General features: G+C 40.8%; 1 protein-coding gene across 10 annotated transcripts in view; it reads left to right on the forward strand.

The window, feature by feature from the left end:
- Nucleotides 1-27,144, forward strand: part of DLGAP1 (DLG associated protein 1) — a 299,603-nt gene that overhangs the window by 49,554 nt on the left and 222,905 nt on the right. For 8 of the 10 annotated variants that reach the window (XM_081205568.1, XM_081205563.1, XM_081205566.1 and 5 more), the window contains one exon: nt 14,932-15,085. The exons of 1 other annotated variant lie outside the window; for it this stretch is intronic. The gene's annotated coding sequence lies outside the window, so the exon portion shown is untranslated. Of the gene's footprint in view, nt 1-5,312; nt 5,332-14,931; nt 15,086-27,144 lie in introns of those variants that run through there. One more of the 10 variants, XM_081205574.1, reaches the window with a different exon arrangement.

Here is a 27,144-nt window from a genome sequence, read left to right on the forward strand (position 1 = left end):
CACATGTGTATCTGAAGAAGTGTGCATGCACACGAAAGCTCATACCAAGAACTAACTTAGTTGGTCTTTAAGGTGCTACTGGAAGGAATTTTTTTATTTTGACTATGGCAGACCAACACGGCTACCTATCTGTAACTGTATACACTACAGTTAATGCTATAATGTAGTTGCTATTTTCCACAACCCCAGATCAAGCCAGGCTGGAAAGTCAAAGTGCCGACAGATGTTGAAGTGTGTGCTCTCACATCAGAAAAGTGGATTGTGAGAACTCTAAAGGTTAACAGTTTGGGATGCCCACAAGGCAATGATGAGATCGTTTGTTTTTATTAGCACTTAAGGGGGAAAGAAAAAAGGGGGGTTGATGAATCAGCCCCCATATTGGGATTCACTTGACCTGAGAGAATTAGTTTTGCCTACTTACATTCTGAAGTTTTTGTTTAGTGAAAAATGTCATTGAACAGACTTCTTGACTTTTTTGTTGTAAATAAGCAGCATCTCTTAGCTTTGCCAGAAATATATCATGCCATTGAATGATTTCTTTAGCTATCATAAGGGGTTCTTTCAGTCCTTTTGTTAAGCTTCTTTAGCACACCTTGAATGGTTTTTGAAGTGAGATCAAGAATAATTTTAATTCCTACATGGCATTTACAGGAGGGAGGGAGAGCTGGAAACACTCAGAAAGCAAACTAAGCTTTGCAATCAGCAAACCATCCAGTTCCTGCATGCGTTTACCACCTACACATTTTTATTGCTGCCCTGCTGCATTGCATAAAAGAAACATGAGTGTGCTGCATGTGAAGCAGAAAAAAGAAAATGTCAACCTACATTATTGGAAAGAATGAGGAGTGCCTGCATAGCACACGTTCTGTGTATTTTACGCATAGAATTATTATGTTTTTAAGTTTAAGGTGCTAGTGTCTTGTGACAGTTCTTTTAGTTGTTTATAAGGAAATGATATACTTGATCAAAGAGCGAAAATACTTTGGTCAGGCAGTATTCTGCGTACGAAATCAGATAAAATTAAGTAGAGCAGAAAGTTCTGTATTGGACATATAAAGCCCATTGGATGGAGCACCTCTATATATGTTGACCTAGGTGCTAGGATTGGCAAGCGAAGACCCTATTTGTCCTGCTGCCGGTGGTGGCTTGCTGTGTGGGACATTCAGTAGAATCTGGATTAGGAATTCTGTCCTAGCTAGAAGTGTGGGTTTCTACTTCATTGCTAGGCCTTCCAGTGCCAGGTTAAGACACATCTGGTTACTCAGGCATTTGGTGGGATTTAATTACATTGCCCAAGTTCTTAGAGTTATTAGGAAATGCTGCTGCCTTGTTGTTTTACTGTTCATAAAGGCTTTTTCAAAAAATTGGTGTCTTTGTGGGGGGTTTGGGTTTTTTTGGTAGGTTTTATAATTTTAATGGTGTTTTCCAGATTGCTTGTGTAATGTTTGTAAACCACTTTGTTTTATGAAGGGCGGTATAGCAATTATGTAACTAAAATATATAAAGGTTGTCATAATTTGCCTAACAGTTTTCTTCCCTAAAGCTCTCATGTACCACAGTTCATTGTCCATGAAAGCTTACCCCATAATAAATTTGTTGGGCTTCAGTGTGCCATCAGACTGTTGGTTTCGTTACAGCAGAAAAAGAAGGGCTTCCCGTAGCAAATAATCCTTTTCATAAAAATTATAGATCCAGGAACCCTTGGCATTCTCTGATAAATGCAAAGTTCCCTACAATACAAATGTGTGAAGGTTTGAAGCAAATTGGTGTTTGGAAAGGTCTGATAATAATGGGGGACTGCATAGTTTATTTGGTTTTTTTATTTATTTGCTTCCACTTAGAACTCACCCTTCATCATCCAACGATTCTTACCCAGCAATTCCCTTCAAAATCATAATAAATAACCATTGCAATATAAAAATGCAAAACATCACATAAAAATGCCTCAAATGATAATAACACAGCAGGCAGCACGTCAGTAGGCACCTGGCATTATTACTTCACCCAAAAGCCTCAGCAAAGAGGTATAATCGTTCTTATAATTAGTAATATTTTTCATATGGAGACTTATCAGTGTTTACTGGTAGTGGTAATCAAATACCCAGCTGCTTGTGGGTGACATTTTTCATAGAATCATAGAATTGTAGAGTTGGAAAGGACCTCAAGGGTCATGTGTCCCATCCCCTTGCAATGTAGGAATCTTAACTAAATCATCCATGACAGATGGCCATCCAACCTCTGCTTAAAAGCCTTCAGTGATGGAGAGTCCACCACCTTCTGAGGGAGTCCACTCCACTGTCGAACAACTCTTACTGTCAGAGCTGTTTTCTTCAATGCAAGTTAGCTTCCTGTCAACAAGATGCCTGAGTGAGGGCAGGAAGCGCTGCTCCTGCTGTAGCCCTCACTTTGACACCATGTGGTACCATGTATCTTTCTGGGCATCAGAATGAACAAAGTGTAACTTGCTCTGATTATTTGTAATAAGAGCCTGCTGAACCAGGCCAAGGACCCATCTAATCCAGCTTCCTGTTCTCACACTGGCCAGCCAGATGCCTGTAGAAAACCCACAAGCAGGACCTCCCATCCCTGTGTTTTCCAGCAGCTGGTACTCAGAAGCATTACTGTCTCCTAGTTTGGAGGCAGAGTATAGCTATCATGGCTAGAATCCTCCATGAACTTGTCCAGCTCTCTTTTAAAGCCATTCAGTTTGGTGATCATCACTGCCTCCTGGGAAAGCAAGTTCCATAGTTTAAATAAGGCCTGTGTTCTTTTCTCTCTGTCCTGGATCTTCTAAAATTCAGCTTCACTGGATGTCCATGAGTTCTAGTATTAAGAGAAAGAGAGAAAGGTTAATTTATCTACTTTCTCATACCGTGCATAATTTTAATAAACTTCTGTCACGTCCCCTCTTGCTCACCTATTCTCTGAACTAAAAAGTCCCAAATGCTGCATCCTGTCCTCATAGGAGGCAGAACACCCATATATAGAAAGTTCCTTATCAGTAATCTTTCTCCTCCCCGCTTGCTACCAGTGTACACTCCACTCACCTGTCCCCATTACTCTGCCAAGCTGTGCAAGTCCTGAAGTTTCTGTTCTTGATCAAGTGGAATAGAAGAGATGGATTGGGATTAGGAAACACCTGCAGCCCTCCCATGTCCATGTAACAGCCTCTTGCAATACTTGAATGTGTGCTGAGCCAAGGAGGAGGAAATTAGTATCTGAGCCAAGAGGGACCCCTCCATGTGAGGGTGCTCTGCTCATGCACAGAATACGTTTCCCCTGGGGTTTGACCAGGCATCATATCCATAATCACACTGTTTTTGCTTTTCAGTAAATTGTATTTGCTTAAAGTATTAGACATTTCAAGAGGGGGGGGGGCGGGTCGTTTGTTGTCATTTTTTAAAATAAATAAATAAAAAGCTTGCTAAATCAATTGATGTAATTGAATCAAGTGCAACTCCCTGATGAGAACCAGCTTATTTTGAATCCAGTTAACCTTCATATGACTTTTTCTTCTAGAACTGCAACATAATTACATTTCAGATTAAGTTATTATGTGCATAATGGGTGACATCTTATCTTACGGAAATAAAACAACTATTAAGGATTATGTATGTGTTGGAGCACATATTTTTAAAGTATCTGTATAAGAGTTGTTAGAGACATAAATCTAAAAATGCCCTGTTGTCTTGACTGGTAGCTTATTTTGTGAAATACTGAAAATGTGTTAGGTGCTGTATGAACTCATGGGGAAATAGTGTCTTCCTTCAACTAGTTTTAGTCTTTCAACATTTCTTTTTTTAAAAATTGGAGCTTCATTCAAGCTTTCTCCACATGTAAATTTTGTATTGTCTCCTGTATAACATATTTTCCCATAATAATAATTTAAAAATTCCTCTTGCAACCAAATTCATTTTTGCATTGAGTGCAAAAAATGCAAAAAATGAGTTGCAAAATGAGTGCAAAAAATGAGTTGTGGATATAGATCCCAAATGTAGATTCACTCTTCTTGTTTGTTTCCCAAATCCCTGATCAGTGGGATGGCTTGTGTTACCTAATCCACTCTGTAAAAAGCTATGCTCATAATTCATTTTAATGATGGCATAAGGAACATTAATTATTACTGTATTTTGATGAACGCATTGAGACCTGAGGCACATCAAACATGTAAAAGGAGTAACAAAGAAGAATATAATTATCCCTAATAGACAGAATGTGTTGAAGTAGCATGCATTATGAATGTAATACTGTATTGTGGTTCAGATATTGTTACTGAAAGTATTTGGTACAATGACAGACAATTTTAAGTTGAAGTACTTGGATACACTTATACCCCTCCCCCTGAAAATGACTAAACTGAATTAAATCCAAGTATTTCAGATCCATGGGGATTTGGCAGTGGCGTAGCGTGGGTTGTCAGCACCCGGGGCAAGGCAAGTAATTTGCGCCCCCTAACCCGTGGATTTGCGCCCCCTAACCTGTGGATTTGCGCCCCCTAACCCTAACCCCCAGATGTTGTGCCCGGTGCGCCCGGCCCCCCTGCACCCCCCACGCTACGCCACTGGAATTTGGCTCAGACTGCATGTTCCTTGGTAGGAGGACATGGATAAAGTATTACGGGAAATAACTATAGATCATGGTATTTCACTTTCAGTAGACTATAACCATCTGACACATAAAGGCCAGAGTCCGCTAAGCATATCTCCTGCATTTCCATTTAGTTTATTTGTCCTTTAGGAAAGAACTATGATTGTCATTGTTGAGATACAGATGTGTATATGTGGGGGGGGAGGGTTAAACTTTCTGGCTTTGTACCCCCAGTATGTGAACTGTAAAACAGGAAAGCTAATACCTTTAACATGGGATTTGTAAATTTAAGCTAGTTTGTTTTAAACAGTGGTTTAATGTGAATATGTAGTGGCCTAACTTAATGTGTCGTGTGAACAAGGGAGGGAAAGCGAACCTTGGGGAGAAGTGTCAAGACAGACTCTGGTTTGCTTTGATTATGAGGCAGTAACAGCAGATGTGAAGGAGGAGCACTGTGGGGACTTTCGAACAGCATGCACCAGCGTCCTGGTTGTTCTCATAAAATAATTACATTGCATTCCTTTATTACACTTACCGTATATTCCACCTTTCCTCCAAGAGGCTCAAAGTGGCATACATGGTTTCCCTCCTTTTCCATTTTATGCTGACACCAACCTTGTGAGGTAGTTTGGTCTGAGAAACTGTGACTGGTCCAAGGTCACCCAGCAGGCTTCCATAGCTGAATGGGGATTTCAACTCCAGGCTTCCAGGTCCTGGTCCAAGACTCTAATCACTATACCACAGGTAGGACCTGATGCCTCACAGCAATGGATCATTTTCAGCTCCCTATGCAGGAGTAAAGGGGAAGAATGTCTTCTGTTTAGGTGAAATCAAACTGACCTCCCAGAGAGTTGCTAAATGCAATGTTTGGTGGTTCTTCTGGTGATTCACAGAAGCAAGAATGGGGGGGGGGTGCGCGAAGATGGACGAACAGCATTTTTCTTGCACTTATTTTTAACTGCAATAGACAGTGCCCACATACTCTAATTCACTGCTATTTTCTCCTTCTGCTAATCGAGTTTTTACTGTGAGTTGACATTAAGCCATTAGAATGTCATTCAAAGTCAGATAAAAAACTGACTTGATGAGATGCTGATTAGCTCATAAAAAGGAGGCATCCCAAAGTAATAATAGTATGTCTAGAAAGATTAATATGTGGGGGTGGGGTGGGGGGTGGCAAGAGAAAGGAGGACCAACTCAGCCATAATTTTATCACTGTTTTAGTTGTCTCCTGTAGTTATATCTTGCAATATGTTGTTGATAAACATTTATTGCTTCCATCTTTGTTTTACTGACATTTGCAAAGTATGTTTAAATAATTGAAAAGCAAAAAGGAACCATTTTACAGTTCCTGAGGTGTTATAATTCAGCATTTGTTGTGTTAACCAAAATCAAATATCTACCAAGGTGCATACAGTGGTGCCTCTGGATGCGAACGGGATCTGTTCTGGAGCCCCGTTCGCATCCTGAGCAGAATGCAACCCGTGTCTGCGCGTGCGTGGGTCACGATTTGCCGCTTCTGCGCATGGTGTGACATCATTTTGAGCACCTGCGCATGCGTGAGCAGTGAAACCCGGAAGTAACCCGTTCGCCGGGGAACACAACTTGAAAATGCTCAACCTGAAGCTACTTTAACCCGAGATATGACTGTATGGAAATTTACCATCTAGTAAAAGCTATGTGTTGACCAATATTGATGATAAGATACCATAACCATGGCTTCTGCCCCTCTTTAGTGTAAAGACAGCAACATTGTTGAGAAAGCTTCCTTTCCCAATCTTTTATTGCTTTTTGTTAACACCTCCCATTTAGGAACAATATGTGTGTTAGAACTGGCTGTGAGTTGTTATGCCGTAAGTAGTAAGAACGATAACGATAACGATAATTTTACCATTGCTCTGTTGTTTGTTAGCACTCACAAAGTCTAAACATACATATCAGAAAACATTTTTTGTGTTCCCAAGTTTTATTAAAATTGAGCAGGGTCTGTTGGACTGTATCTTATCCATTCCAGGTTAATCAGGCTGAAAGAGATTGAGAGATACGTAGAGAAAAAATGATAACTAGCTTTACTGTCGTCATGTAGGTTTTCTTGTTGTTTATTATTGCTTTTACTTGGCAGAAAGCTTTGAAGATGTGAAATCTCTTTGCTCCGAGCCTTGTTTTTCTTCCCTAAATAGAAGCCGATACATTTTCTTTGTAAGGATTTCCATACAATTATCATCCTCACTTCTTTTGTATGTTACTAAGATTCTGAGAAGGGGATGCAGCTTGGAAACGTACCAGCCAATTCTCTCTTCCCGACCAATTACAGCTCTTTCCTGTTTGTTTCCAGTAACCAAAGTGCTTCATTGTAATCCAAGTGCTGTAGAAAACACTTTTATCCGTCTAGCTCATAGATAGACTTCAGTCCATTAATTTCAATGGGTTTGCTCTGAGTATGAGTTCATTACATATAACCCTTAGACATAGATATGATTTAGATGTATCCCAAGTCACTAGAATATGTGAATAACAAATACTCTAGGATTTAACCACACTTACATTTGTAAAGAGGCAGACACATAAGCTGGGGTTGAACTGGGCCACTTTTATTTAAACCTCATACAGTATTGAAATCAGCAGAGGGGGATGACTATGGGACGGGAACTAACTTCACTGTATAACTATAGCCATTGGGTGACCCGCCTTTGCCTAAGGAATTATGGCATGGCTTTCTAGCCTGTCCTGAATCTCAGGCTGAGAAGGTGAGAAGGAAGGCTGTACCTTGCCACCACATCCCGGAACCCCAGAACCCCAGGTGGATAAGGGAGTTTAGCCTCAAAAAAGTCCCCTATCTCACCCTCAGAACCACGGAATCCGAGAAGTGAGCCTCAGGGCCAACCCATTACCTGAAAGATGCCTAAAGGATATCACCAGGCTAAATAGTTTCTTTTCCTGCATCTAAACTGCAGCCCCCTCTACAGGTCAGTAGGAAAATGTCATTGCTGACATCCATCAAATGGACTCCACCTGGCCTATACAGTTCAACCCCCATCCCCACCATACTTTCATGACGGATTACTTAACCTCACTGGCCCTGAACTGCAAGCCAAACTTCCCTGTTGACTTCTGGGACTTGGCCTATTTATTCCCCTAGGGTCAAGAGAACTGCTGAGCTCTTCTCAGCATATTTCAGACCACACTAAAGAAACAGCCAGCCAACATTGCTGGATAAATTGAAAATCCAACATAGCTTACAGGCACAGAGTCTTTCCTTTCAGTATACCCAGCTCATTGACTGCCCAGGTGGGGAGGTTCTAACACTATCCTGCCTGGAACCACAAAGGGAGCAACTGGTCCCAATGCATGCCTTGGCAGCCCCAACCACTGAACTGCCATTAACTGACTAAATCCCAGATTGTTGCCACCCAGGTAGACACCAGCAACTGGAGAGGTTCCAGCACTACCATGGCTGGAACTTAGGTGAGCTGCGGTAGATATAGCACCAATGTGAAATGACTGAACCCCAAATGAATCCGAACCCAAGCCCAAATTGTAGGGTGCCACTTTAATTAATACCCAGAACTGAAAATGTGTCAGTAGTGTAATATGCACTCTTAGATGTGTGTAATTATATTTATTGTGTGTCTGCACAATAAATTATATTTATATTTATTGTGTGTCTGAGCGCATGCACACAGTTCTTGCTATAATTATCATCACCACATCACCACCATCCTGGGTGCTTGTGATTTCTTACTTTGTTTATATACATGCACACACAACGTCTTAAAATTATGTAACTATACACACTTCAAAACACACTTCAAAAACTTTGATTTCCATAAAAAAGAAGCCCCAAGGATTCCCAAGTGTTATTTACTTACACTTAATTCTTTTAAGTGTCTCAGTTTGTTAAGTAAACTAGTTGGGAGATATAAAAAAAAATCAGATTAATTTTACTTTGCTGAACTTAACTAGGAAAATAACATTTTTAGCCTAGAACTTGAGGGTTATAGCAGAGGTGGATTAAGGGCAGCATGACTGGTTCTGCCATACTGGGCACCAAGCCTAGGGGGCACAACTATGACATAATGAACTGAGCAGAATGGAAGGCAGGAGGTGGAGGGCACCAAATTTTGGCCTCGCACAGGGTCCTGCTGAAATTTTAAAGACCAAACTCCACCCCTGGTTCTAAACAGTAAGGAGTTACTGGTTGTGCGGAAATCCAATGCTGAAGTAGTCACAGACAGATTAACTCCTTAATTAAGTCTGCTGCAAGAGAGATACAACCCATGCCTTAATTAGATTAGACTACTGTAATGTGCTGTACGTGGTGCTGCTCATGAAAACAGTTGATGAGCTCCAGTTGGTACAGGGTGCTGCTTCCTACTTTGTGTCAGCTGTAAATCAGTATAATCTTATCACACCTGTGCCTAAACAGTTACACTGGTTACTTGCAAGCTTCTGGACTCAATTCCAATGTATTTGTTGCAGTGGCGTAGCGTGGGGGGTGCCAGGGGTGCCGACCGCACCGGGCGCAACATCTGGGGGGGCGCGAGTCCAGAGGGAAGGGACAAGTTCCTTCCTCCGCCGGGCTCCCCGCCGCCACCGCCAGCCTTGTGCCCTAGCGCGCGCGCCCCCCGCCGTCGCTGTGGCTGCGCTCCGCTCACTGCTCGCAGGAGGAGCAGCCGCTGCAGCAGCGCCGGCGCCGCCACCGACGCCTGGCCGGGCACGGGCAGCCTCTGCACCCTGCCGCCGCCGCCATCCCCTCGGCCCAGCCACAGGCGGCGGCTGCTTCTGCCTCCATCCTCCTCCGGGCAAGCAGTGTTGTTTGCGCGGCAGCGCCAGCGGCAACTCGCAGGTTAGGGGTTGGGGGCGCGCAAATTACTTGCCTTGCCCCGGGTTAGGGGGCGCAAATTACTTGCGTTGCCCCGGGTGCTGACAACTCACGCTACGCCGCTGATTTGTTGTATAAAGCCTTAATTAAATAAAGCCTGTATTCTGAAGGCATATGATGCAGGAACCTTGTTAAAGTTAAGCAGCTCTGAAAGGGTCAGTACCTAAATGTAAACCACTTAGGAACCCCATTTTTGCTGCTTTTAGAGATGTCACGAGAGAAAGGCAAGGTATGCATGTTTTAATGTATTAAAACATGTACAGAACTCATATAGCCACACCATAACATACATTCTCTGAGATCCTCACGAAACATATTCCATTAAACAGTACAATAAAGGCTATTTAATTTTTAAAATGCAGTTGAAATGCAGTTTTTAAAACGAGGAGGAATTTTAAAGTTGTATAAAAGGTCACCTGGTGCCAAGGAGATCACAAAGATGGTGCCAAGCAAAGCTGTCCACGAAGGCTATTCTGTAACTCAGGTGCCACTGCTGGTAAAGCTATCTCCCTCCTAGTTGCCTGACTCTTTGCCAGATAGCTTTTACTAAATTTGGACAGAGTTTGGCAAAAGCTGGATATAGGAAAAAATAATAGCTTTTAGCTAACATTTGCATTTTTTATTTGAAATGAATTATCACAGCCATGATTCTTACATTCTTAAAATACTCAGTATTTCCAGCAGACAAAAGCTAACAATGCATGAATTAAAGTAGTATTGATCTCTGCCTTTTTTAGTGTTCACACAGAAACACTTAGCAAATATATATATATGTGGGATCTCATAGCTTGTTGTTCCTGTTGATGTTGTAGGCGTAATAAATATAATGTGAGCCATATGTCAGGATAGTCCATCTAGTGCTGTATTTCATGGTTAGTTAAGGTGGATGAGAAATTTCTTAAAACAATTGCACTTTCCATGCAGCTTACACTGGCAAAACCAAGCTTTGGTGACTCATTGTTCCAGTGCTGAAATTCCATCAAGGGGAAAAGGATTTGCTTTGAACAAAAATGTTTTAGTCAACAGAGAGAGCTAACATTTTAGAGCTATTAATCAGAGCAGTCAGCTGAACGTAGATTTAACTGTAGGATTTAGAAGATACGGCAACTGCAACTGTGCTCTGAAAAAACTGAGGATTGAAAGTAGCAGATTGAGTTGCAGCATTTTGAAGTTGTCCCCCCTCCCCCAAATTGGTTTACTTGTAATTCAGTTTACCACTTGCAGAATTTGGTGTCATCTTAACCTTTCACCACTGTGCAGTTGCAATAGAAGTGTGACATGGTGTGTGTGTGTGTGTGTGTGTGTGTGTGTGTGTGTGTGAACTTAGTTATATTTTAGAATTCTCATTTGAATAAAATCCATGTTTCATCTTCAGTTACAATCTTAATCCTTTTTTTTTTTTTAACCCTAAGAGGAAATGGGCCTGTAGTGAACCATCTAGGTTTGTTGTTCTGGCAAAACGACTCTTTAATCAGGCTCTGCTTGTACACTTCTTTTGCAGCCTGCCCCAATGTCATTCCCTCTAGATGTTGTTGAACTACATCTACAACTCTCCCCCAACCAGCATAGTCAATGGTCAGAGATTGTCGGAGTTGTAGTCCAAAACATCTGTTGAAGTAAGCTGTCCTACTACATGCATTGGTTGACCATTGTTGGAGACTAAATGTGAGACTGAAATAGTCTTTGATCTAGTCCACCAATGCAATTCTTTTATTGTAAAGATCTTAAATTTCTTTGCCAGCATTCACTAATTTGAATGCTGTTGCCTAGGAACAACCTGCAAATAAGCAGTTGTGGGTGGTGAAAAGCTTTCTTGAAGTGAGACAAATTTATGACCTTGACAAATATTCCAGTACTCTGCAACAAATGTCCATAGAATATATACATCTAATTTTTGCAATTTTTATGTATTAGTGTCCAGTAGTGATGCAATTTCAAGATGGTCTACTTATTTTTAGTAAAACAACAGACTCTTGTGACACCTTAGATTAACACCTTTATTATGGCATAATATACATCTGTTAAATAGTTGACAAATTTCAGGATGTTTATAGTATTTATAGTTTATAGTATTATCAGCATTGCTTTATGAATGATCTTTGTAATTATTTTACATTTATCTATATGTCTTGAATTTAATTCCTCTCTGACCTCATTGCTATAGGGTTTCCCATATTCTGAGCTCATTGACTCCTTGATGAGCTTATAAAGTTGTCCTTGACTCCAACCCAAATTTCTAGGAATGTAAATGAAATAAAGTCAAGAAATATCAATATGTAATCTGTTCATGATCAGTCACCAGTACTAGGAATCATAAGATGTAAAAAAAGGAAGTAAAACAAGTGAAAATAATGGTTTGGGATACGGTTTTATTAATAATAAAGAAGCATGGCCTGGGAATACTGTTGTATCATATTAAATACTCATTGGAAAGGGAGGTGCTTTCTGTAATTGCCCATACTCTTTATTTCTGAGACTTCTAGTTCCTCATTAAACTTTTCACACTATACTTCTCTTCCCAAACCCCATCAACCGACCCCCTTTGAATCCCTAGGTCTTTATCAACCCACTACATAATCCTGTTGACCCCAGGCGATTAATATCAACCACTATGGGAAATCCTGCTCTACACCAAGTTTATACACAGGCAACTCTCAACTTACATGGGGGTTACATCCCAGGGATAGTGTGTAAAGCCAAAATTGGGTTCAGTGGCAGGTGGGACTGCCTATTATTATTATTATTATTATTATTATTATTATTATTTTACTTATACTCCAATCATCTGGCTGGGTTTCCACCCACTCTGGGCGGCTTCCAACAGGAGAATAAAAATACATTAAAGCATCAGCCATTTAAAAACTTCCCTAAACAGGGCTGCCTTCAGATGTCTTCTAAACATCAGATAGTTATTTAATCCTTTGACATCTGATGGGAGGGGGTTCCACAGGGCAGGAGCCACTACCGAGAAGGCCCTCTGCCTGGTTCTCCATAACTTCACTTCTTGCAGTGAGGGGACCACCAGAAGGCCCCTGGCGCTGCACCTCAGTGTCTTGGTAGAATGATGGGGATGGAGACGCTCCTTCAAGTATACTGGGCCGAGGCTGTTTAGGGCTTTAAAGGTCAGCACCAACACTTTGAATTGTGCCCGGAAATGTACTGGGAGCCAATGTAGGTCTTTCAAGACCGGTGTTATGTGGTCTTGGCGGCCAATCCCAGTCACCAGTCAAGCTGCCACATTCTGGATTAATTGTAGTTTCCGGGTCACCTTCAAACACGTAGAGCGTGTTGCAGTAGTCCAAGCGGGAGATAACTAGAGCATACACCACTCTGGCAAGACAGTCCGCAGGCAGGTAGGGTCTCAGCCTGCGTACCAGATGGAGCTGGTAAACAGCTGCCCTGGACACAGAATTGACCTGTGCCTCCATGGACAGCTGTGAGTCCAAAATGACCTGGTCCTTCAGGGGCACAGTTACCCCTTTCAGGACCAGGGAGTCCCCTACACCACCCACCCCCTGTCCCCCAAAAACAGTACTTCTGTCTTGTTAGGATTCAGCCTCAATCTGTTAGCTGCCATCCATCCTCCAACTGCCTCCAGGCACTCACACAGGACCTTTACCGCCTTCACTAGTTCTGATTTAAAAGAGAGGTAGAGCTGGGTATCATCTGCATGATCTCCCGATGATCTCTCCCAGCGGCTTCATATAGATGTTAAAAAGCATGGGGACAGAACCCTGAGGCACCCCACAAGTGAGGACGCAGGGGTCGGAACACTCATCCCCCACCACCACTTTCTGAACAGGGCCCAGGAGGAATGAGTGGAACCACTGTATAACAGTGCCCCCAGCTCCCAGCTCCTCTAGATGGTCCAGAAGGATGTTATGGTTGAGGGTATCAAAGGCTGTTGAGAGATCCAGCAGAACTAGGAAGCGGCTTTCATCTTTGTCCCTAGCTCACCGGAGATCGTCAACCAGTGCAACCAAGGCAGTTTCAGTCCCATGATGAGGCCTGAATCCCAATCGGAAGGGATCCAAATGGTCCGCATCCTCCAGGTGTGCTTGGAGTTGTTCAGCAACCACTCGCTCAATCACCTTGCCCAAGAATGGAAGATTTGAGACTGGGTGATAGTTGGCCATATTGGCCAAGTCTAAAGATGTTTTTTTTAAGAAGCGGTTTAATGACCACCTCTTTCAGCAGGTTTGGGAATGCTCCCTCACAGAGGGAAGCATTCACCACCCCGCAGAGCCAATCACCCAGCCCTTCCCGGCTCTCTTTTATTAGCCAGGATGGGCAAGGATCCAGGAGACAGGTGGTTGGTTTCACTTGTCCAAGCAGCCTGTCCACATCCTCAGAGGTAACAGATTGGAATTGATTCCATGCAACTAGACTAGACAGGACTCTTAAGACTCTCCCACCCCCAGCCCTGCTCCCACGGTGGAGTCTACCTCCTTCCAAATCTGAACGACTTTATCTGCAAAAAACTTTGCAAAATCATTGCAGGAGATCTTGGGGTCTTTACAAGGCCCTGATGGCAAAGGTGGTTCTGTTAAATTGCGAACCACCTGAAAGAGTCTCCTGCTGCTATTTTCTGCAGATGCAATAGAGGCGGTGAAGAAAGTCCTCTTCACCTTCGCTATCGCCACTTGGTAGGCTCAATATTGAGCTCTAACCCGTGTCCGATCCAATTCAGAATGAGTTTTCCGCCACCGGTGCTCTAGCCGTCTCAGCAATTGTTTCCTTGCCCTCAGCTCCAGGGAAAACCACGGGGCTGTCCAGGCTTCATGCAATCGAAGCTTCGGAGCCAGACAGTCAATAGCCCAAAGTCTTTCTACCCTCCTTATTTTTTGTGATTTTTATTTTTGGCAAGTGTGTAAACCTGAATGCATGCAAGTTAAATATGTGTAAGTTGCAAATTACCTGTACTTGCTAACACAGGACAGCATTCCACAAATCTGATGAAGTGACCCTTTTTTTAGTCATTAAAAACATCTCAAGTCCCATGCTTCAACTACATGGCTGCCCACTGAAAACTATTTTTGTTAGCTTCAGTTAATATTTTCAAGAGGGATATGTTATAATTTCTTTTATTTTCTTTTTTACTTCATAGAGTACAGTTAAGAGTTAGCAGACAAGCTTCATGTCAGTTATGATGCTGTGAGAAGCATTGTATATTAACCTTTGCATTATGATTTGTGAATTTGAGATTTTACTTTTACTAAGATGACCATGTATAAAATCTATAAATATGTCAATAATATAAATATGCATATTGTAACTCTGAACAGCACTGCCATAACTACAATATTTTATTTTTTTTCTATCAGGTCTGTCACTTTTTTGTTACCTCATAAAATTTTTTGCTTTTATAAAAGGTTATCCTGTAATGCAGAGTTTGTATTCATAAATTCCTAATGAATATGTGTACTCAGTGGATTTTTGTTTATTTGAAATTCTTTTTGCAGACAGACCTCCTTCAGAAAAAAACAAGGGCCATATTTCTGAGGATTTCAAAAGGCTCTAAATTATCTTCATGGATACAAGCAAGTAGACAATGGCGCTCTAACCATCTGTTCAAGCTTCTTGAGGAAAAAGTCTGCCGTGGAAACATCATGAAAAGTAATGTAACTTCTGCAGATGGCCAGAATATTTTAACCTGTATTTTAAAATCCAACTCCTTCTACACTATGAAAATTCTGCATATATTGTTAGCATTTACATTTTGAGGAGCAGGGAAAATAGCTATTCCCAGAATGGTAACCCTCTTCTCTATATAAAATGACATGCAGCACAATCCAAGATGTGTTTACTAAGGAACAAGACAAACTGATTTCAACTAAACTTACACCCTGGCGTGTTTAGTACTGCAGCATCGGAAGCAAAATAAATGTACTCAACATAGAGTTTGTTCATTCATTTATTTTCATGAAGATGAACAATTAAGCAGTTGGTTGGGTTCTTGATCTGGAAAGTATACTGTCCACACAACAATTCATTCTCTGATAATGGGCTAATTCTTTGCCTGATATATCTTGATTAAATATATTCAAGTTTATAGCCCTGAGAGCAGCTTATAAATTCTCATGGTAAAATCACACAAATCTAGTACTGTTCTAGAAATTGCATAGTGTCCAAATGGAACTAGGACTATACCAGAATCATTTTCTGCCCTCATCTTTTTCTTCCTCTATCCTTATTCTTCCCTGGTGTCGTACCTGGTTTCAGCTCCCAAAATCCCATGAGCCTGTGATGTAAGCAATCACACCTTGATGTCAGTTTGCCAAGCAGCATGTCCTCTGTGGCACAGGAGTGGGTGTGGGAATCTAGATCTCACTCAGCTCATGATATAAAGGGGCTTCCTTTGCTGGCAGTCAGCAGATGTCAAACACCAACTCAAAGTCCTCTGGGGCAAGAGAGTAGGACTGAGCAGCCTGAATTCACTCAGCTCAATCAGTATTCCAATGCTGGCCGTCGTTTAAATTAAAGTGCATTTTTATTCTTCATAGCAATAACAACAAAAATAACAATAGCATTTTATTTGGAGCTGAGGAAATTCCTTCTTGCATTTTTAGTAAAGGAATTATACAAATATGAGAGTGTTTTGAGGGGGTTGCTTTCACATGGCATGTAAGTACTGTCTTCCTCCACACACACACACACACACACACACACACATTCTTGCACTCCTGTTGCACGTTATCTACCTTTGAAAATTGCTAGGTTTCTACCTCCTCTTCGTAAAATTCTTCATTTAGTGGGGCATAGTTATGCCTATGATGTGCATAATGATTCAGGTCTTTTATTTGGAGGTCTCTGCATTAGAATAAAACATCTGCATGTTCATTTGTTGGATTGTTTGGACCCTTAATTAGATAACTGTTTTTCACTAAATTCTCTATTTAAAAACCCATTGTGGTGTCAAAGAATTTATAATGAAGTCTATACCTGTATAACTGAGTTGTGTCCAGCTGTTAAGTTTAGTGGGTTTCCAATCCATAGCATAAATTTTGATTTGAGTTAAATATCCTTGTAAAACACTGTACGTTCTTGGAAATTATAGAGTTGCTGAGATAGAAGCAGTTTGTCATCCAGGCTACTGCATCAAGGCAGGTTTAATGCATCACCTAGATTATATGGTTCCACATAAATAAAGCAACAGTAATGAAGGTACACTATGCTGAGTGGAGGGTGGGGCCTTGTAAGATAACGATAGATGTAGCAAAAGCAAATTTGGCAACAGATGTGCTTTGAGGCTGGAAGAAACACTGGCACAGGAATAGGGAAGGAGTCCAGGGATATACTGAAGGAGTACAGGTATGGTAGAGCAGAGATGTAGAAGGGCTGTTTCTGCTTTATAAGTATCAGAGAGAGCAGAGAGCCACACACAGGTGGAGAACTGAAGAGAGGAGCAGAAAGAAATGTGAAAGCACCTTGTGAGAACCGTTAGGGTGTTGTTGGAAGGAGAGGGAAGAGATAAGGTATCCTCTGTCCTACTTGATAATGAGGTGTGGCTCTTGTGTCCAAGAGCAGAGACCAAGAGCTCTAAGCCATGTCCTCTGAGAGGGCTAATAACATTGTGGTCCCTTGGGGAACACCAGAGGGTACTAGCAACATCATATGCTGGGCCAGGAATGAAGATCCGGAACTGTCACTTGCGAGTTACTAGCTTGTAAAAGATATTCTGGTTGGGTTTATATATACATATTCTGAAGTGGTGAGAAGTGACATATTTCAAAAGGTTTTACATAACTTTCACTCTCAACATGTTGCAATTTGTGCCAGCCCTCACATTATATAAATGTCTATCTTGCTTTTTTAATAACTTCATTTAGAGGAGCTCTGGTGCTCTCGCACTAATTCAAAAGGAATATTTAATGGGTATTTTTAAAGCATTTCATTGTAGTTACTTTGTGGTAAACTAAGCCTGCATGAAAATGAGGGGGGGGGGAATGCATGTCGTTGGTTTTTTAAAAAGGGGTTCTCTCCAGCATATTGGAGCTTATCACAACTTAGATAAGCAAACCATCTGTAAACCCTACGCATTGGCCATGTTGAAAGGGAAGAAAATGAAAAGGTAAACAGGACCCAGTGCTCAGTGATGCAGTACTTTTTGCTGTAGCTCAGTGGGTATCTGCAGAGGTTCAACACAGAAGTGTAAAGAATAAAAAGAATATTCTTTGCTCTGCTACTTCTTCGAGCTGGTTCTTGAATTGATTTGATTTTAAGGAACTTGCAAACTTTTCAAGCTCCTGAAGGAGTGTTTAACTCTGAAACATATTGTGCGGCAGTAAGAGGAACCCCTCCACAAAGTTTATTAAGCCTGCCAGATTATTATTATTACTTATTGAATTTATATACCGCCCTATACCTGGAGGTCTCAGGGCAGTTCATAGAATTGAAGGCAATAGGCCCAGGGACTTATTTTTGTAGGGTGGGGGACTAAAAAGGGAATGATAGTTTCTTTCTTTCTTGCCTTAAAACAATTAAGAGTGGTGTGCATTTTAGTTTGTAATTTTTTTAAAAAAACACAACTTCCACTTCACTCTAGCTTTTCTTTCTGGTGGTTGATTGTGCCCTCTAATGCCCCACACACGCCTAGACCATTCAGTAGTTTTTACAGGTCTCTAATAGGCCTTGAGGATATCTAGAATGCTGCCTGTGGACCTCTGAAGAGCTCATATGGGATAAGGGGTGGGGTGGGATAAGAGAGAGAAGCTGTTGTTGTTAAAGTAAGTAGAGCAATGTAAGATGTAAAAAAAAAATCCCAACTATATGAAACTTAACTTTAAAAAAAAATCCTCTGCTGCTGTGCTTTACAACAACAACAACAATAATAATCCAACGCTATTCAGGCAACAATTGGGTCTGCCTCATTTCTTCCAAAACCCATCAGTTTAGACAAGCATATAGACCAGAAAATAAAGGTATATGACACAGAAAAGCACAGATAGATTGACACAGGACTTTGTGAGGGCCCTGATCCGACTGGGGTTTTTTTTGTGTGTGTGTGTGTTTGGAGCATGGAAGTAAATCACACTTTGATTTGGGAGGTCAGGAGACCCCTGAATCATTCTGATTTGCCTCATTATTTGGGTCCTACCCCTAATATGTGTGTTTAGTAGTTCATGGCTGAACAGTTGGCATGCTTTTGTTCTTGTACATTAACAAGTATCAAGGAGATACTACATTGTCTTTTTGAACCACCATTTCCCCATGATACCTGCCCTTCATTGCTTAATATGTTTGTGAATTACTTTCCTTTATCCCCTGCTGTCTTAGTAGAGATGCTATGCCAATTCTAGATTCTGCATAGGTCCTGGCAGAGGTAAATCAATGTTCAGTAGCAATACTTTGAATTCTATTCTAAAAGAAAAGTGAAAGATTGCTTTTTCTTCAAAATGTTGTACATAATCCCAACTATAGTATCTGCCACTGGAAGTAATAATGCAACTTGTTTACAGCATCAATTTGCTTCCATTTTAAGGAACCTTTTTATCAGTAGCCCTTTCTCTTCCTCCTCTTCCTCTTTGTTAAATGTAGTTACAGAATGTTGTTAGATTCAGTGTAGCAGAATATGGGGCAGAGCATTCAAAAAGAGAGATCCCCCTTAGGGTTTTTCTTTCCAGTGTACCCATGTGACATGTCTGCATTAGATATGGAAGCTTCAACAGCACTTTTCTTAAGAAACTAAGGATTGTAAAGTGAATGTTTCCACTCTTGCTTGCTGCATTGCCTGCAGCATCATTCTTAGAGCAAGATATGTGGTGAGAGAGAGCAGTGAGCATGAATAACAGGAGAATGAAAACACACTGAAAATCTGGGTTCTCTCTGATAAGTTTCAATTCCCCATCACATTCTCCACAATCACATTTCCCGCATACTGAAGTAGAATTTTAAATATTTGCTAGGTTTAGGGGTTGTTGTTTTTTATTGGTGCTTAAACGTGTTAACGATAATGGCAGTGTTATATTTAAACTAAAGAAGAAGAAAGTACAATAATATGCTGGATCTGAAAGAATGAGGAAAATGTTAAGAGACCTCAAGAGCAAGCCCCCCATTTTAAACTCAAGATCAGCTTGATATATATATTTGTGCTAGGCTGCAGGGTATGTAAGCATTCAAGCAGTAGCAGTCGGTGGGGTGAGGCGGCAGCACTTACCTGATCTCCCATCCACTCACATTGCTGCAGTGAATTGGGAGGGAAAGGGGTGGGGAGGAAATGAGGAAGTGCAGTACAAATGCATTGGCAGGAGTGCTGGTTTGGCTCCGCTAGTGTGTTTGCACTGCCACCACCTCACCTCACTGCCACTTTGCTCCTCTCCTTCCCACTATACCACAGGGATGCAGCTGATTGGGGAGGGTCAGGTGAGTGCTTCCAGCCCACCCAACAGAAACCAATCCAGTCCTTCAACAGGCAGGCTGCTGTAATTAACCTGCTGCAGTAGCTTAAGCTTTCAAGCAAATTCTGAAGGCATCGGGCTCTCGGGAATCTGGGTGTTGTTTTTTTTCTCACAGTAAACTTCATTAGCTAACATTTTTGAATACTGGGTTGTATCAGCATGTGGTGCATGTGTTTGTGTGTGTGCATGGAAGCTTTATGAAGAAAATGCAACTTCCCAATTTGTATGTGTGTCTAAAAAACGAGAGCAAAAAGAGCATATGCCATTTTTCACTCTGCTTACCCCTTTACTCTAGATGAGTTCAGCCCTGGTCAGTCACTTTCTAACTTTGAGAGCCATCTTTTTAAGATTGATGGTGCAGCATTATGTTATCAACATGAGTAGCTCTCACTTTTCCCACAGCTGCTGCACTTAGTTTTGTGTTCTCTCTCTCTCTCTCTCTCTCTCTCACACACACACATCTTCCAGACCTCTTTCTTCAGTTTTTCTTATTCAAAGTCTGCAGCGTTGATATATGCTTCATTTAATATAGTTCCAGTAACTAGCTGATGACGATAGCATGTTGAAATCTCTGCAACGTTTCCTTTGCTATTAGCATGCAGGACATCAAAGCTCCCTTTAGTGTCTTTATATGCATTGTCTGAAGCTTTAAAACATAGTGATTCCAGAGAGAATGTTCTCATCTTTATCTGTAGAAGGGAAAGCAGTTTGAAAGCAGTGCAAGTGTAATCATTTCCACATTTGCCCTTTTAACTGCGCAGCTTTATCCGAGAACTTTCAACTAAAAAGTGGGGAGGGGATAATGATGGAGGTGAAGAAGAAACGTTTCCAAATGTGCAACAGAATATACTCCCACAGGTATTTATAGAATGACACAATTACATTCGGAGCTAAGATCTATCGGTAATCTGAAAGCAAGAATAGCTTCATGAAGGTCTCAGCTGGGAGAGGATCAGTGCCTGGACTTTGTATTTAAAGCAAGTGGTGATCTTCATGCAATGTCTAGAGTCTAAGCCAAGGGCGGATTTTTGTAGCTCATGTTGGTGAAAATCCGACTTAACCACAGCATTGTCTTAGGAGAGCTCTTTCATAACAGCTGGCCACCCAACATTGCACACATTACAGGTATTTTCCCAAAATACTTGACTGAGAATATATAGTTCTTCCTTATTTTTGTATTCATGTTGAAGGATGTCATAAAGAGACTGCTGAGAGGATGTCGCTGTGTAACACAGTTGAGCAACATAAATTGAAAGTGTCAGTTTGAATTAATTGTTCCACGTGCCTGGGCTGGACTTTGAATTTTGTTCAGATAGTGAGAGGGGTAATTTTCAAGTGCCACTTTTGAAATAAACAATTAAGAGTTCAGAAGTGTAATTAGAATTCTACTTCTCTTTTAGCTGGAAATGGCAAAAGTTTTGTGATTGGCTCCCGTTCAGATAATTGTTTTCCTAATAGGATAAAAGTAAAGTGCTTGCTGAGAATGTATGCTTCTTATAGAAACAGATATCTCTCTTGCACATCATTGGAGAAAGACAAGAACACCACAGTATAAACCAGCTTGGCTTTGGAAAATGCAAGAACAGCCATACTTTTTCAAATTATACTTTCTATTGCATTGGAAAATGGGGTAGTAGCAGGTTTAATTTTCAGAGTGTGCACACTGAATAATTTAATGTGGCTTATAAAACATAAAGAAATTACATTTAAATATGCTGACCATGACATGAAAAAGCACTATCTACTCTCTCTCTCTCTCTCTCTCTCTCTCTCTCTGTGTGTGTGTGTGTGTGTGTGTGTGTGTAAAGGATAATGGACATATAAGAGCCACGACAGTCTTGATTGGACCTCCCATAAGCCATGAGGATGAGTATTAGGGCCTTATCAGGACTATTCTTCTGTGTGAGGATCGGTTAACCCTTTTCCCATGTCATGTTCCCCATGAAAGTCACCTCCTATTGGCTTTTTGACTTTCTATGCAGAGGTCAAATAGCAATTCAGTGTCTGTCTCTCTATTTGTCAGGAACTTTTAAGTTTATAAAGCTTCTATGTCATTTGAAGAGCTTTAACCAGCAAGTGCAGTTATAACAGTCTTCGGTTATTTAGAAATATATGTGCATCTTTAAGGAATCCTTGTCCATGTCTGATCCAATAATGTGTACTTAAATTCTCAGAGAGAGAGAAGGGGATGGGGAGAGATTTGCAATTTATATTAATAGATTATTATGCCTGAAGCAATTCTGTGGGAAAGTTGCCAGATCTTCCATAGATCAATAGAAACATACCTGTCTTGACATTTTCCAAGTTCTATGGCAAGCAGAATGGTAAGAGAAAGATTATTATTTTTTGCACAGCTAACAATATGTGTTCCTTGATAGGCCTGGATGTGAAACAGAAAAACACCACTCTCTCTTTGCCTAAGTGTGTGTGTATACAAACACACTGTTCTGACCTTGAAGTGTAAACAAAAAGTTTTTAGGGTACTATATCAAGCATCTTGAAAGCTTGGCACAATGGGAAGTTGAGATGGATTGTTTTATTTTCACCATATAATCCAAGTTCCTTTTATATATACTACTGTATACTCCACCATCAGCACTTGTGTTATTTCTTAGCCTCCATAAGGCAAGGGGCAAAAGGTCGGGATTCATTTTCAGAGAAGGGAGCAGAAAGGAATAAAAAGAATAAAAGATCAGAAAGGAACTAATGGATTTTTTAAAAAAAAATCCATTTTAGAAAGAAATAGATAACATTATTCTTTTAAATTTCTTGCTTCGTCTATCTTTTGTCCATAGATCACTGGTTTCGAGTTATAAATATAAAATAAAGTGACTGCTGCATGCTCAGTAAAATTTATTTTAATACAGCTAATTGTATTGTTATAATTAGCCATAATATTTCCATTTGGGATAACACTAAAATTAGAAGGTACTTGTATAACTTAACAACCGATAAAACACTGATATGTATGCTTGGTTAGCAATTTTACCTATGATTATGCTTTGGGAAATCTTCAAGCATTGCATTAAATTTTAATTGATATGAAGAAAACTGTGTTGATTGATTTGGGATAAACGCAAGCTGGTTTGCAAACCACACACATTTCTAGTGAAGCAACATGACATTTTGGCAAAGGTACACAAGTGAATTCCAAAAGCTTGTTTGCCCACTATAACATTTTAATAACAATTTGGTCACCATTTTTCAACCTTTGTAGTAAGCAGCCAGACTTCTGAGTAAGTACGGAAGTAGCAATGTAGCTGGAGGGTTTATGATAATTCCATAAGCAGAGAAGTGTCTCTGCAAGGGAGAGATAAACAGCAACTAATCCTCATAATTCCCTACTGATAGCCTATCCATCTCTGGTATAAATTAGAAAGCCTAGAGATTAGAAAAGCTAGGCTGGGTGTAGCTCACAGCATTAATCACAGTATTAGGTCAACAGTATGCTGAAATGCTGTGTCTTTGCAGCTGGTGTTACACTACAGGTTGAGTAATGCAGCTTAAAATAAAGGTTGATTGATTGTTTGATGGGTCACACTGTTGTAATATGGTTTTTCCTGAGACCTTTGTTTCATATGCTGAATGAAACCTACTCTGATTCTTTTGTTTTTGAAGCTCTTGAGATGCCCACTTCATCCTAAGTAACTGTCTGTCTTGGCACAAAAAGTTTCATTCTACTGCAGCACTACTTTAGTATTCCAGAATGAACTGTTCATTTTAGATTTACTGTGGACCAAGATGGGCATTTGGGTCTTGAAACTGGTGTGCATATTTTGTTGAAGCATGATATAAGCTTGCACACATTATAGAGTTAAATGCAACCTTTTTATCAACAGAATATTTTCAGGAAGCTTCTCCCACGCACGCACGCATGCGAAGCATCTAATTAATTTTTACAGAATGTGTTGATAAAACATCCATTACAGCCCAAAAGCTATGGTGATGCAGTGTTCCAATTACGCACTCACTTTTGGGAGATTAGCTGTTCATGAAAATTCTCTACTAGCCACACAAACCTCAATGAAAATGCCTTTTTCCCGGCTTGAATGGTGAAACTTCACCTTGTACAAAAGGATCACTAAACATGGCCATGTCATTGTTTCTTCTTCTTCTTCTTCTTCTTCTTCTTCCTCTTCTTCTTCTTCTTCTTCTTCTTCTAGCTCCATTACCCAATTCAGCATCATGTGCAACCCTCTATCTACTAACCAGCACTACATCTATTAAAACAAATGGGGCAGTGCAAGGTGCACTTTACCTTGTGGGTCTATGCTGACAGTTCAGTGTAATTACTTTACTGAAGGGAGCTGGCATGCAGAGCAGGCAAGTTGATTAGGTGGCAGGCCCAGCAAACCTACAACTTGCAAGGATGCCCCAGGGAAAATAGGAGGCATTTGTGGGGAGAGGGGGGAAATTCCAGTGTCAGATTTCACTTACTCAGCTATACTACTGTACTGTACTGTACTGTACTGTACTGTACTGTACTGTGCTATCAGTGGCGTAGCGTGGGTTGTCAGCACCCGGGGCAAGGCAAGTAATTTGCACCCCCTAACCCGTGGATTTGCGCCCCCTAACCCCTAACCCCCAGATGTTGTACCTGGCCCCCCCGCACCCCCCATGCTACGCCACTGTGTACTATACTACTTTTGAAGCTCTGTCACCAGTGGGGCTGAAGAGGGGGCATGCCAGGGTGGTTTGAGGGTGTAGTGGGGGAGAACTAAGGGGGAGGGGACTTGGATTCCCAGTTCTCTGGCATGCTCTTTTCTCCTCCACCTTTTGACCCATTCTTTATCATAAGGTCCCAGGGAAGGTTACAGTGATTTAAAAATTTGATATTATTATAAGTTAAGACAACCTATAATTGGGGTGAGATCACAGAAAGGGCCAGAGCAAAGAAGTACCGTATTTTTTGCACCATAACACTCACTTTTTTCCTCCTAAAAAGTAAGGGGAAATGTCTGTGCATGTTATGGAGGGAATGCCTACGGGTGGCATGCCTACGGATTTTCCTCCTCTAAAAACTACGTGCGTGTTATGTTCGGGTGCGTGTTATAGAGCGAAAAATACGGTACATCTATACTCCCTGACCTGGGAGCACCGAACTTTACTTTCAGCAGACATATTTAGGATTGCGCTGGGAGCAAGCCTTACTGAACTTAGTAGATACTGAAATCTTAGTATATCTGTATAGTTTGTGCTGTTGGCTATGTCAAGGACAGGAGGAAAAAGTGAAAAAGCTGTTTGAAGGACTTTTTAATTGGAGCTCTTTGGGCGGTATGTAGCTATAGATGTGCTACCACAGGGTTAGGATTACTAATGTTTTTGATGTTTGATGTCTTACTGTGTTTTTATTTGTTGGAAGCCACCCAGTGTGGCTGGGGTAACCCAGTTGGATGGGTGGCATATAAATAATAAATTATTGTTTATAATAATAACATTACTGCAACAGTATTCTGCCATCTCCTCCCCTGTCCTATCCATGCCCCCATATCATCCCCAAATCTGCTCAGGAAGGTTGAGGGAACCCCAGAGGAGGAGGAGGGGGAGATGGTTCTGTTGTGCAAGAATAAATCCTTGCACTAATGGACTGATCTGTTTAACACCACATTGAATACAACCCTTTATGTGCATTAAAACTGAAAACAATATGGTTGATGTTAATTAGAGCAAGAGCGCAAGAGGGCTGTTGTGCTCATTTCCTGCTTGTGGGTTTCTCGTTTGCCCAGTGTGGGAAGCAGGCTGCTGAGCTAAATCCAGCCTGATCCAGTACGGCTCTTATTTATTTAAAATACATTTATATCATCTTTAAATATAGAAACCTTCTCAAGGCAGTTTAGAAAATAAAAGACTTTAAAAATATGCAACAGCAAAATACAGATGAAACACAATTAAACCATTCAGATGAAAGCATAAAAATAACATTCCAAGTCAAAACCAAAGATCACCTGGGGGGGGGGATTCTGTTTGTGGCAGAACTGTGACCTGAAAATAGGCATTTTCTGCAGTTGCACCTGTATTTTCTACAGAATGTGCTCTCTTCTGTCATTTTTGAGGCAGCAACCATCAGTTGCTTCATATGTTTTGTGAAGACTTATCCTTCTCCTCGGGCTTTCCCTGACTTATAAGACCAGACCTATATATTGACTGCCCAAATTTCTGTTTTATTTCTTTTCATAAGCTTTTGCATTGTTGTTTTATACTGTATTTTTTATGACACTGATTTTTTAAAAATATTGCACACCACTTAGATTTCTAGACTATTAAGTAGTTCATAAATGCTTTATTAAAATAAAGACAGCAGAAATTAAAAGCAGGCTGAAATACAGGATTAAAAACCAGACTTTAAAAATAAAGAAGGAAACAGGTATACTTCCCAAGGAAGGGCATTTCATACGTATGGGGCTGCCATAGGCCCTTGTATTATTCCCACCAATCTGATAGACCTTACCTGTGGATATTTGAGCCATTGTGATTATTCTTAGGACCTGGGCAAGTTAATGCAGGAATATGAAGTCCTTCAAATAACCTGGTCCCAAGCAGGTTATTTGAAGGACATTTCAGAACTAATCATCAGTTCTTACATTTACCCTGGAAACAAATTAACAACTGGTGCAATATTGTCAGCCCTTTAGCAACAATATTGCCAAAGGGCTGAATCTGACACAATGGGTTAAGAAAACCTAGTTTTTCAGAAGTTATAGGTGAAAGCGGTTAACAATTATGATAGCAACATTATTTTAGCAAGTATTTCCAAGGAGAGGGAAGTATTGCAAAAAGCACTGCTACGAAATATTATGTTTTATTGGTGCTGAATGACTATGAGAGACATTTGCCATAAATCTAGCACAGTGGAGTGTTTTACAAGAGTCATATTATTTCTCAAGCTTTATTATACTTTCATTTCCCCATCATTATTTTTTATTCTTCCTGAGACTCAAACACTTTTGTTCAAGTAAAAAAGGTGTATCTTCTAAGCACATCATTTCTCATCCTGAGAATTCTCTTCTTTCTCTCTAATTACCTCCACCTCTCCCTCACATTACTCCCAACCATTCTCAGCTACTATTAGGGGGACCTCTGCTACAGAGCTGGGGTTTTAAGCCAGCAAATTAAAATGGAAGGAAGCAAAATCTCTGTAGCTGTAAAGAGTCATAAAGTAATCTTAGCCAGGCCTAGTGATCTCAGCACTGCGTGGTCCATACAGAATCTCAGCAGCATCCTTTATGTTGGCCCACAGTGCTAACCCCCAGTCCTTAAGAAGCATACTATTCCTTTGCC

This window comes from Podarcis bocagei (assembly GCF_964188305.1).
Source record: "Podarcis bocagei genome assembly, chromosome: 8".
Lineage (NCBI taxonomy): Eukaryota > Metazoa > Chordata > Lepidosauria > Squamata > Lacertidae > Podarcis > Podarcis bocagei.